Below are 11,534 nucleotides of genomic sequence, written 5' to 3' on the forward strand. Positions count from 1 at the left end.
TGGCCGACACCACCGAGGACTGCAGCAGAGCCAGGGATAGGTAAGTAACATTGTTTTTTATGTTGATGCCCCCTTTGGTCTCCGATTATTATACTCTGGGGTCTGAAAAGACTCCAAAGTATAATAATTGTTCATGGGTGTCCACAGTGGGGCATAAAACTGAGTGCAGGGGCCACCATGGAGCATAATACTGTATACAGAGGCAACTATGGGGCATAATAGAGAGTTCAGGAATGCGCGCAGGGTGTTGGGGTCTTCGGTTTGCCACGGGGCCCCGCTGTTCCTAGTTACGCCACTGTACTTAGAAACTCAATGATACACAATGATAGAGAGGTTATATACAGATTTATAATGTGTCTGGGGTTTCTAGGTGGGGTGGCATAGACAAGTCCAGTTTGTTTGGTCCAAAACAAAAGTAGAGTTTTATTTCCACTCACAAAAGATAGTGCAGCAACAAAAGTAAACAATACAAAAATAAATACCTGCCCAGCTAGGCTTTAACTAAACATAGAACAGGTTGCCTCACCTAGGATAACAGAAATCAAAAGCCAGTTGAATCAGGGCACAGCTCCAAAAATATGACCTCTCTGTCAGCTCTCCAGCCAAACTCTGCCAAAGTGTTGCTGCTGGAGCAACTTCTTAAGCCTCCTTGACGAGGAGACTCTCTGCAGCTGAGTCGCTGAAGGAACATCCTCAAAGTGTGGACTGGAGGGGGTTGGAATGACAGGTCCCACTACCAATCCTACCTGTCATTCCTAAAAATCCAGCCCAGTACTGAGCATTTACCAAAATTCTCAGCAGACTAAAATTGTCTGCTGAGAACAAACATTCCTGGAGTTTTCTCATCTCACCCACCTGAATAGTCTGGGTGAGATGTACACCCCCTCCATTACCTGACCAGCCATTGGCTTACAAATGCAAAGTGTTCACAAAGACCTCTTCTATGTTTAATAATCGTTTTGCCTACAGTCTAGAATAATCCACAACACACACCACTCCATCTGTAAAGATAACTTAATTTAGAAAAAGTTTCAACAAAAACCAGATTAAATAAGCCTTGAGGACGGCTGACAGAAACCATAATTACTTCAAGGATGAGTAACAGATTTACTAAATGTTACAAAACTATCCAGACAATAATCTGATATCAGCCACATCCGTCTGTCAGTCATATCTCTTCACGCCATCTGTCACAATGAAGGCTCAGACCGTTACCCTCCAACCCCTTCCCCACACTCACATAAAATTAAAGGGAACTCATTCAGCCGCTGTGCACAAGGAGTGTGAATAGACTGACAGGACAGCGGCAACTAATGAAGACTCTGCCTGAAATAATCAGCATGTCATCCATGTGCCTATGAAAATAACTAAACAGGACCCCTGGACCCAGACACTTACAGGAAAAGACTGAACCCATGACTTCTCCACCACTCGTCTAAATAAAGAGACAAAGAGGACAAGAGGAGCTTTCACTAGACAAGCTGCTAAGACATAAAATACATCATCATCTGTAATGGCGAGAGCCGATGAAAATCAACGGGATGGCAGATGAGCTATTAAAAAAAATATATATATATCTGTCACCTCCTCTGACATGTCTATTTTTGCAAATACTTGTATTAGTCATTAAATAATTCTGAGGCATCTTTTATAAGTCTGGTGTTCTGTCCCTCTGTTATTCCTCCTAGAAATGTATATACAAACTGACCACTTACCGGATGTGTTTGTGTCTCTACATTATCCAATCAATACTGACTGCAGTCACTGGACCCTTGACACCTAATCTTGTGGGTCCCAGGGGCAGGATCTACATCTGGTAGACATATGAGGTATATATGGAGATATGCAATGCATGCAGTGGCGTAACTAAAGTCTTGTGGGCCCCCGTGCAATCTTATGTCCGGGGCCTGCTACCACATCCCTTCAGTGAATTCTTGATAGTGCTGGTTACGGGTACTAAGGAGTTTAATCCACCTTAGTGTGGTTAGGGTAATCTGTGGGTCTCCTTGGTTTATGGGCCAGATGGAAGCTGCAATCTCAATACTGATGCCAGTGCTTATAGGCCCCGGTGTGACTACACCCTCTGCACACCCTCAAGTTACGATCCTGCATAAGTGTCTGAGATGAGAGAACCCCTTTAATAAAATTCCTATAGAGACCAACGTGTCTCTGTGGTAACAGATTCTGATCCTAGAATCATATTGCCATCCATCTGTCCTTCTCTTTTTGCCAACCTATCAGATGTATATTTTTGAGAACGACAAACAAGAGTGTGTCACCGCAGGATCAGGCTACACAAAGTATGTTTGTAGTCTGTTACCATGCAGATGTATAAGTCTGAAATAGAGCTGAAGACAAAATAAAGATTTTGCATAAGACTATGGGCAAAGTTCATGCCAAGCTGTAATGGCACTGTAATCTCGCAGAAAGATGCAAAGACTCTCTGTTATATAAAGAAGTCCTTGACACAAGTATCACACCATTACCAGTGTCTGGTCATACCATGGGGCACAATGAAATAACCCTTTTCCTCCATGGCACAAAACCTTGGCATCACCCACCTAAACTTGCCCAATAAAGAGGTTGCCCTTCACCTTTCTACAATATTACCCATAGATTTTTTTTTGGTGTTCAGGTGAACAGTGGATTTAGGTCATTGGGCACGATCATGTAAAAAGGACCCACATGCCATTTATGAGGCCATGGGCGCAATAACATGCTAGCCACAGCTTTTTGACATGTGACTAGCATAATACTCCCATGACACATGTGAATTGAGAAGGGCCTAGCGCAGGGGTAGGGAACCTTTGGCTCTCCAGCTGCTGTGAAACTACAACTCCCAACATGCTCCATTCACTTCCATGGGAGTTCCAAGAACAGCAGAGCCAGTATGCATGCTGGGAGTTGTAGTTTTGCAACAGCTGGAGAGCCATACGTTCCCTACCCCTGGCCTAGCAGATGCTTTAAACACACCACTGGGTCTATGAGATTTGCCCAGTCTTCTTGGACTTGGGGAGGTTGGGAGTCTGTTGGATGTTGTAGCAGAGTTGGAAAGTATGGAGTTAGCTGCAATGCCACATACAGCCCATGAAGAAGAGAGGCGCTGTGTCTGGTATACATCATCTTCAGCTCATTTGATACAATGTGTTAAAAAAAATTAAAAAAACCACACACCACAACAAGTCTGCTACTATTCTTCAACCTGGCAAGGTCAGCAGTTCACGTCTCTCGTAGACTGTCAGTACTGTTATTATCTGAAGCAAGCTAATCCCCATCCTATGCCGAACGCCGGAAAATCTTATTTATTCCTCAGACATGAACAAGAGTGAAATAGTTATCTAAACTGAAGGGTTTTCAGTACAAACTTGTACCATCTTGCCATGAAAGACAATGTCTCATGTAGAATTACTCAGCTTTTAATAACAATATAGAAAAGCCTGCAGTCGCAGAACACTTCAGCTACATCTGCATTCATTACCCACTTGACCTTTTCATACGTTGCGATACAGAAAGAACTAAATCCATCAGCATAGCTGACAAACACTGCACCGAAACGTATTTCAGAGGCACGGAAACAACACAGCAATAATTATTGTAACCAATTGACAGGAGAGTAAAGCCAGTTCAGTCAGTGCTGGTTCCCCACTGTGTATCGAACAGTCTTGGGCCCATTCCCAAATCTGTGTTGTCAAACACGTCATCGAAAAGGTCCATCTAGACGTCATCTGGACACTCTTCCATTAATATAATCAGTCATTGGCTATCATCACAAGCTTTTATCTTTCCGGTGTACAGATGTCCATACACAAGAGTAAGGTTATTTATTAAGGCTAAGACCCCATGAAGCATCTGCAGCAAAGAAAAAAAAAAACTGCAGGAAAAACCGCGGCGGTAATGAATCACGTTTTTTTTTTTTTTGTGCAGCGCTTTTCCCAGAAAGTCTGCAGATGTTTCCTTTGCAGACTTTCTGCTTCTATTATACCTATAAGGAAATGCCCATCGTTTCCGTAGGTGTAATTAACATGCTGTGAGTTCCAAAAACATAACGGTTTGGGTAATCGCAACATGTCCACTGCACGTAGTTTTCTGCAATATGTGGATGGGATTCGCTAGAATTTGTCTAAATTCAGTTCATCCGGTTTATTTATATAATAATTTTTTCAGACCATTATGTAGCCAGAAATGACCATCTACAGTTGTTCAGGACAACTGTTCTATGACCAGATCAGGCACCTAGCCAACAACTAAACAGAGAAATCTTGTAGGACTACTTAGTAATACAAATACCACACACATGGCATCCAACCCATGGACCAACAATCCTGAACAGTAACTCACACACTGACGCCATGTAGTAAGCAAGCAAACTGCATATTGCACATCTGATCTACTTTAGCTTGAAACAAAGCAAGATTGTAGAGGGAACTTATGCCACAGGGGATCCATCAATCCAATAGAAAGAGTTTCTGTCATTGTGGCAGGGTTACATATTGCTATATAAAGACATTGCCATAGGCACAAGCCCTTGGATCAAAGGAAAAAAAAATACCCACCAAAAATAGCGCACAAAGGCTGGGCAGTGATGAAGCAGCACAAATATCACATGGATGACATCCATGTGCTGCTTGTCTTTCCATGGCCTCATTCACTGCCCTCATTGAGCTTAGACCAGGGCTCCATGGTCCTATACATGGGCCAGTGATGATACACAGTTGTGTATGGGGCTATCGAAATGAATGGGTCAGTGTGCAAATTGGCTACCACACTGACAGTACACACAAGACCTGAAGTAAGCTTTTACTTTCTGCCCTTACTTCATACGAGTAAGTAACTGAACAATTTACAAGCATTTCTGACATTCCCTGCTGCTGACCCAACACTACCTTTGTATCTGGACCAGCAGGTAATATAAGGTTAGGTTCAACCAAGAAAAATGATAGTTATTGCATTTATTAAACCTTAAGAATATTTTACGATGAAAACAATAATTACTTCCCCATCACATCCTCTGCAGGTGCAAAGAGTGGATGATTCACAAGTGCTAAAAACAGAAGACAAGTTCATTTACTAAGTGATTTGAAGCTGCATAATGAGAATGAGTCAGTAAGAGGTGTAAGGGATAAAGAGGCTTCGTGTCGCCACATCAAATGCCTTCTTTATTTAATCTTTATGTGAAAGCTATGGATTATTATACAGCATTGCAATATAAATGTAATGCAATATACAATATATCATACCGCCCATCTTCCTGCCCATTCCCATCCATTCCTCTTTGTTCCTCCACACAATATAGTGCTCCTACAGTTACCCTAATAGTATATGCCCCCACTTTATAATGTTCTCTTCCAATTGCCCCCACAGTATAAAGTCCCTCTCCTGGTACACCCTCCGACTGATCCCAGTTTAATGTCCCCTCCAGCTGCCACAGGAAAACATTAAACTGGAGCAGCTGGAGGGTGACATTAAACTTAGAATTCTATAGTATGGATTTTCGAAATGGGAGGTGGGTGGCACATTTGGAGTCCAAAGAAAGAGTAGATTTAAAAAAAAAAAAAAAAAAAAAAAATTAAAAAAATTAAATTGTCTCACCCTAAAAGAACAAGCACATCCGTGCATTAAATAAACAGTCCATGGATTTCAGTGAGAACTGTGTAATGATTCTTTCTCCTATGGTAGCACTGCAGGTAAGAGACTTCAGCTTAGAATTACAGAGAATCAATTGGCATTCCACTAGTGGAACTTGCGATCAACCTAGGGCCATTTCACACAGCCATGTTTGGCCCGGGGTAAAACAGTTTGTATATTTGCTGTATTTACTGATTTACAAATTGTTGGTTCACTTAAGAAAAAGGGCAAAGCAATTAAGACAAGGAATGTAATTGGAATTGATTTCCATCCTGTCAAACTTATTTCTGCTGCTGTAACTGCCCCGTCTGCTCCACAGTCATTAGCAGAGATTGTACACAATGAATATGTACAGTACATGGCAGTGCTTTTTATTACAGCATGCCCCCTAGTCTGTCATTTCATGTAGTTGTCAAGATTTTTTTTGCTAGGTAAAGTGATGCAATCCTAGAATAAAGCAACCTCTGTAGTGTCACTTAGTAGAGGTAGCAACACCATAGTCAATGTCCAATTCTTAAAAAGGCCTTAGAACTGAACTCAACTAAGCCTAGGTTAAAGGGAGTCTATCATTTGAAAAACTCATTTTCAACTAAAGATACTTTGGAATAGCTGTTAAAAAAGGCTCCTACCTTTTCTTCTTTCATTCTCGCTGCAGTTTCTTCAAAATTGGGTTTCTTCTGGTATGTGAATAAGGACAACCAGGGGCATTCCCCCAGTGCTCCGAGCACCCCCCTCCCCCCCCCCCCCCCGTGTCATACATGTCCACCACCCCTTTCGTGCTTGTGCTCCATCTCCCTCCTCCTCTTCTCCAGAACTTGTACAGGCCTCCGACACCGCACTGTATCTAAAATCTTGGGCATGCACAATCAGCTCTGCCACTTCAGGTTCGGCAGAGCTGACTGTGCATATCTGAGCAGCCATTTTGTGGTGGTCTGCTACAGAAACATACTGTGTGCCTGGGTAACTGAGCATACGAGCACAGTATGCTTGTGTAGCAGAGTAGAATAGCCTTTTTAAAGCTAAGGTGCAATAATGAGTCCACAACAAGTTTCCAATATTAACTAGCAGAATTATGAATACAGAAAAGGAGAAATAAAACATGTAGTATGTATATGCAAAGATTGAACCTAGGAACTGTAAGTGGGTTTAACTACCAGCCAGCACAGGAAGTTCCTAGCAGCACTCCTCTGGGATACAGGAAGCCCTCAGCAGCAGCAGAGCAGCCTGTGCTGTATACATACATAGGAAAGAATAGGCAGAGGGTGCATGATGAGACTTCCGGGGTGCAGCGAGAGGCTAATTACCATTTGAATAAAAACAGGCTCATTCAAAAACCACTGAGGCAATTTACATACAAAAGGTAGGTGTGGAATAGGCTTTCTAAAGGCTATGCAAGGATGTGTTTTATTAAAAATGACTTTTCCCAATGACAAAGCCCCATTAAAAACACGTCGGGGAAATTTACTAAGCTGAATAAATGCTCTAGAATTCTAGCTTAGTTTGCACAAAAAAAAAAAAAAAAAAAGTACAATATAATTACAGCTTTATCCTATAGAGGTGAATACAGCTGCTACGTAACAGACGACATGCAATGTAAATCACTGTATTTAAATTCAGCAGCGACCTGTGTAAGTGCACTGCTGCTCCTTACACTGTATACACAAGTATAGTGCTACCTCCAGCAGTGCCATGGAGAATGATTGGAGCAGCAGGGCACACTCAGCTTACCACTGTATTTGGGGGTCTGCGACTGTCAGACCCCCAATGATCCGCATGCTATTTCCTGTGGATGGGAAATTAAAACCTGGGCCAACCCCTTTACAGTGTACCTGTATTTCTGATGACTATTCAGGATAAGCTGAGGTGTGACACTATTTTTACTCATTATATGACATTGTCGACTATTTAGCAGTTTTCCCTTCTGCACCATTTGTAGTTTACAGTTTTCCTTGAGCTGCTGGATGAGAACTAGCTGCCAAACACTGTTCATAGGAAATAGAAAACAATATACTTCCGAAATTTCTCTCACTCTAGGATTATGCAGGACATATATAGAGAAGTACGAACATGTACAGATATGAAGTTCGCATTCAGTTGCTGCATAAGCCCAAGTCTGTCTCACTCAGCTCCTGTCTCCATACAGACATGTGTGATCTGACTCAGTCCATTTCACAACCAATATAACTTTGATATAAGATTTCAGAGTGAAAGTCAGTTCAGCAGGAAAGAAAGGAGGGGGCAGCCTGATAACAGGAGAAAGTAACATTTTCCTTTGTACAATTGATTTGTATAAAGGTTGTTGAAAATATTAGTTATTGCTTATATTATCACATTTCCTTCAGTTAGGGTATTTAACTCCTGCAAAGCACTTTTCACCTAATTGTTGAGCCCCAATATGGTTTTCAAAACTTGGATCTCCTAAGATTCTACTGAATAAAACTTAGGACTGGTTCACATCTGCATTTCAGTATTCAGTTCGGGGAGTCTGATTGGGGACCCCCCAGAACGGAATACCAAACGCATTAAAAAGCGGTTAGACTATAATGGGGTCCGTGTGTTTTCTGTATGGTATCCGCACGGAACAAGTGGAGAGAAAAGTACTTCATGCACTACTTTCCTCTCCACATGATTCGTGCAGACACCGCGCGGAAACCACACAGACCCCGTGTGCTTTCATAAGCTCACCGCTTGTCAATACGTTCAGTATTCCATTCAGGGGGTCTCCGTGCGGACTCCCCAAACGGAATACGAAACGCAGATGTAAACCAGGCCTGTGTGTTACCATATGACTGTAGCCTTAAGCCAATAGTTCTAAAAATGAACACAACATTAGAAAATAGATTTTTTTCACAATGGTACCCTTTGAGCATATCAGCACTTAGAGTCTTTTATGCATGTTTTGCAGTAGAAATGACTGTACAAGCAAAAATAGTAGGAAAGATAAACTATAATTCAGAATCAACTCAGAATGAGCTCTACTACTGCTTGTACCAGCAGGTGTGCGGGAAAGGACCCGACATTTTTTAAAAACAACAACAGTCTGAAAACTCTGTACTTTTCTCCATAAAGCTCTGTCCCACAGAGGTACCAAGACACCAGTTAACATGGGGCTTTGAGGGCTGAAAGGTTAATCTTATTCATCCTTTCAAAGGAACTAGAGAGAGAGAGAAGGCTGGATAGACATGGATAATGAAGCAGAAAAATGCGTAGGAGGGGGCACCCAAAGAGAAACGACATTAATGCCAGCTACTCTACTATAATTCAAACCTAGATCAAATAGTTATAGCGCAAAATCTAAAAAATAATAATGCCAAAAATAAAAAGCAACAAAAGCTGCAATGGAAAGGATCGTGTTCACACACAGACATAGGGGTTACAGGCAACTAGTTTGGTACCCATCAAGTAAATGTTGCGTAACTCAAGAGGCAAGGTACAACAACCCCATAAAGCTCAATGGAAGCAATTAACCCTTGCAATGCCAGTTTTCTTTGACTTCTATGTAATGTGATGATATATTACAAGTAATCGCTACAATGTAACCTATAAAACGCTGTCACACAAACATCCATTGCAAAAGTTTACGCCTCTCCCAAAATGCACATAACCCTGAGATGCTAGCTATATAAACATACGATATACCATTGAAGTCTGCAGTACATTGTAGTATAATCAGCTAGTATATATGACAAGGCACTGAATAAGACTGGCTTGTCATGAAGGAGCCCCCCAAAACAGTATTGTACTTGTGATGTCAACACAAGCAAGGAGTCAGATTCTACTGCATAGCAAAAACCTGAGATAAACAAGACCCACTGCAGGTTGCTGACTGAGATCTTGCAAAGTAATCTACCAATGCAAATCAACCCAGACATATAGAAATCAGGTACTTGCAAATGTGCATAAATAACATTGTAGCAAATCCAAAAGTAACAATATTTATCAAATACTATGTACTATAAAAACTACAAGCGATACATATTATTATAGATCAAGCAGCAGATGCCTAGGCATTCATTATAGGCTATATAGAGTATTGATCCAGATGTCAATTGTGTACATTACAGGGTGCTGAGATGCTGCTGCTCACCATGCTGGATGGGCGGCTGTTCCCTCCAGTGTCTCCAGTGGCTTGCACTTTACCTTCCTATTACTTCCAGCCTGTCCATTCAATCTGTTTTTCTCCACTTAATGTCATCTTCATCACCTCCTGCCCTACATCTCCTCAACTCCATTTAGCACTTGTCTCGTGGTGCAAACCTACAGCCATTTCTAATGATACCTGCAGCATAGTCCAATTTATAATGCTAACTGCAAATATATATTTAATAAGTCCCGGAAATCCCTCTACTTCAGTTTATTACATGAGCTGCCCTCATCCCCATCTGCGCTATGCTGCACATGAGCTGCTCTCTCTGCTTGCTTGTATGTATGTATGTGTCTGTATGTGACCTCTTCTCCAGCCTGCAGCCCAGAGCCTGCTAGAATATAACAACCAATCACTGCTCCAAGAGGCGGGTCTAAACCAAGAAGCTTTTAACCTCTTCATGACCAACCACATTTTACAGCTGGTATTGACAATTTCAATTATTGGGACCAACTTTAAACAATGTTAGGCTATTACATATGTAACAATTTCAAGGAACTGGAAGGAAGCGTTTGGACTAGTCAAGGTAGTTCACACCTGCCAGATATGTTGCAGAAATTTCTACAGGTGTTCCTTACATCTGATTTGGGTTTGTAAGCGAGCCTTCACACGGAGTAAACGCGCATGTATTTTTGCAAAATACACGTGTAAAATAAAACTCCCATTGACTTCAGTGACATTTTACAGGCGTATTTCGCAAAAATACACACGCGTTTACTCTGTGTGAAGGCTTGGATTTGCTTTAATTTTGCAGAAGAATTCACCACGTGCATGGAGTTTGCAATAAGAACCCACAGCGAAAATGGACGCAAACAGATTTAGGCTAAGGCCCCATGGGCCGGAAGCGCCGCGCTAAAGCGCAGAGGGAGCAACCGTGGTGGGAACGCATCGCAGTTCTTCCTGCAGCATTTTGAATAGAAAGTTCACAAAGGTTTCCTTCACGGACTTTCTGTTACCATCTACGGGTAAAGCCACCGGCGTTTCCGTAGATATAAATACCATGTTGTGATTTCCAAAATTGCATCGTTTTTTAAATCACAGAGTGTTCGCGCTGTGGATTTTAATGCAAAGTGGGCATGGGATTCGCATGAATCCAATCTACTTTGCTGTTACTTTCTAACAGCGCAATTTTTCCTGTGGCGTTTGCGGCCCCAGCCTTATCGTTTGCACAGTATTTCTACTTCTGTTTTTGTCAACTTAAGCAAAGGCCCCACGGGATGCCCTGCAGCAATAAACCGCTGCGGGAAAAACCGGCAACGCATGGCAGTTCTTCCTGCAATGCTGTAGACAAAGTTCGCAGAGATGAACATGCAGATGAACACACACACACACAAAAAATGCTATTTTTTTTCTGTGTAATTTTTCCCAGCTCCAATTAATTTTAATGGGTTTTCCAAGGTGGACTTCATATATATTCATGCTGCTTTTTTTTTTTTTCTTTTTTGCACTGGCTTTAGAACAAAAAAAAAAAAAAAAAAAAAGGGTAGAGGAAAGAAAATTGCTCCTGACTTCAATTGAAATGAATGAACTTCCAAAAAACATTTTGTGAAGATACCCTGAAGCTAATGCCCCACATAATGAGGCCTCCACCTCAGTTTCTGGACCAAAAAAACCCTGTGTGCACTCTAAAATGCAGCTTTGAAATTTGAAAAAGCAAACCCTGTTTACGTAAATTTATGGGTGTCAGAATATGTTGACTTCAAGTTTGGAATTTTTTTTTCAAAGTTGTTAAAAAAAAATAAAACCTATTTGCAGAATATAATTT

General features: G+C 41.5%; 1 protein-coding gene across 2 annotated transcripts in view; it reads right to left on the reverse strand.

Annotated features, from left to right (window-relative positions):
- The window catches only part of FMN1 (formin 1), a 184,225-nt gene extending 174,149 nt beyond the window's left edge, over window positions 1-10,076 (reverse strand). For both annotated transcript variants that reach the window (XR_012717260.1, XM_075282961.1), the window contains exon 1: window positions 9,713-10,076. The gene's annotated coding sequence lies outside the window, so the exon portion shown is untranslated. The remainder of the gene's footprint in view (window positions 1-9,712) is intronic.
- Between the last annotated feature and the right edge of the window lie 1,458 nt (window positions 10,077-11,534).

The sequence above is a fragment of the Leptodactylus fuscus genome, chromosome 7, assembly GCF_031893055.1.
Source record: "Leptodactylus fuscus isolate aLepFus1 chromosome 7, aLepFus1.hap2, whole genome shotgun sequence".
Lineage (NCBI taxonomy): Eukaryota > Metazoa > Chordata > Amphibia > Anura > Leptodactylidae > Leptodactylus > Leptodactylus fuscus.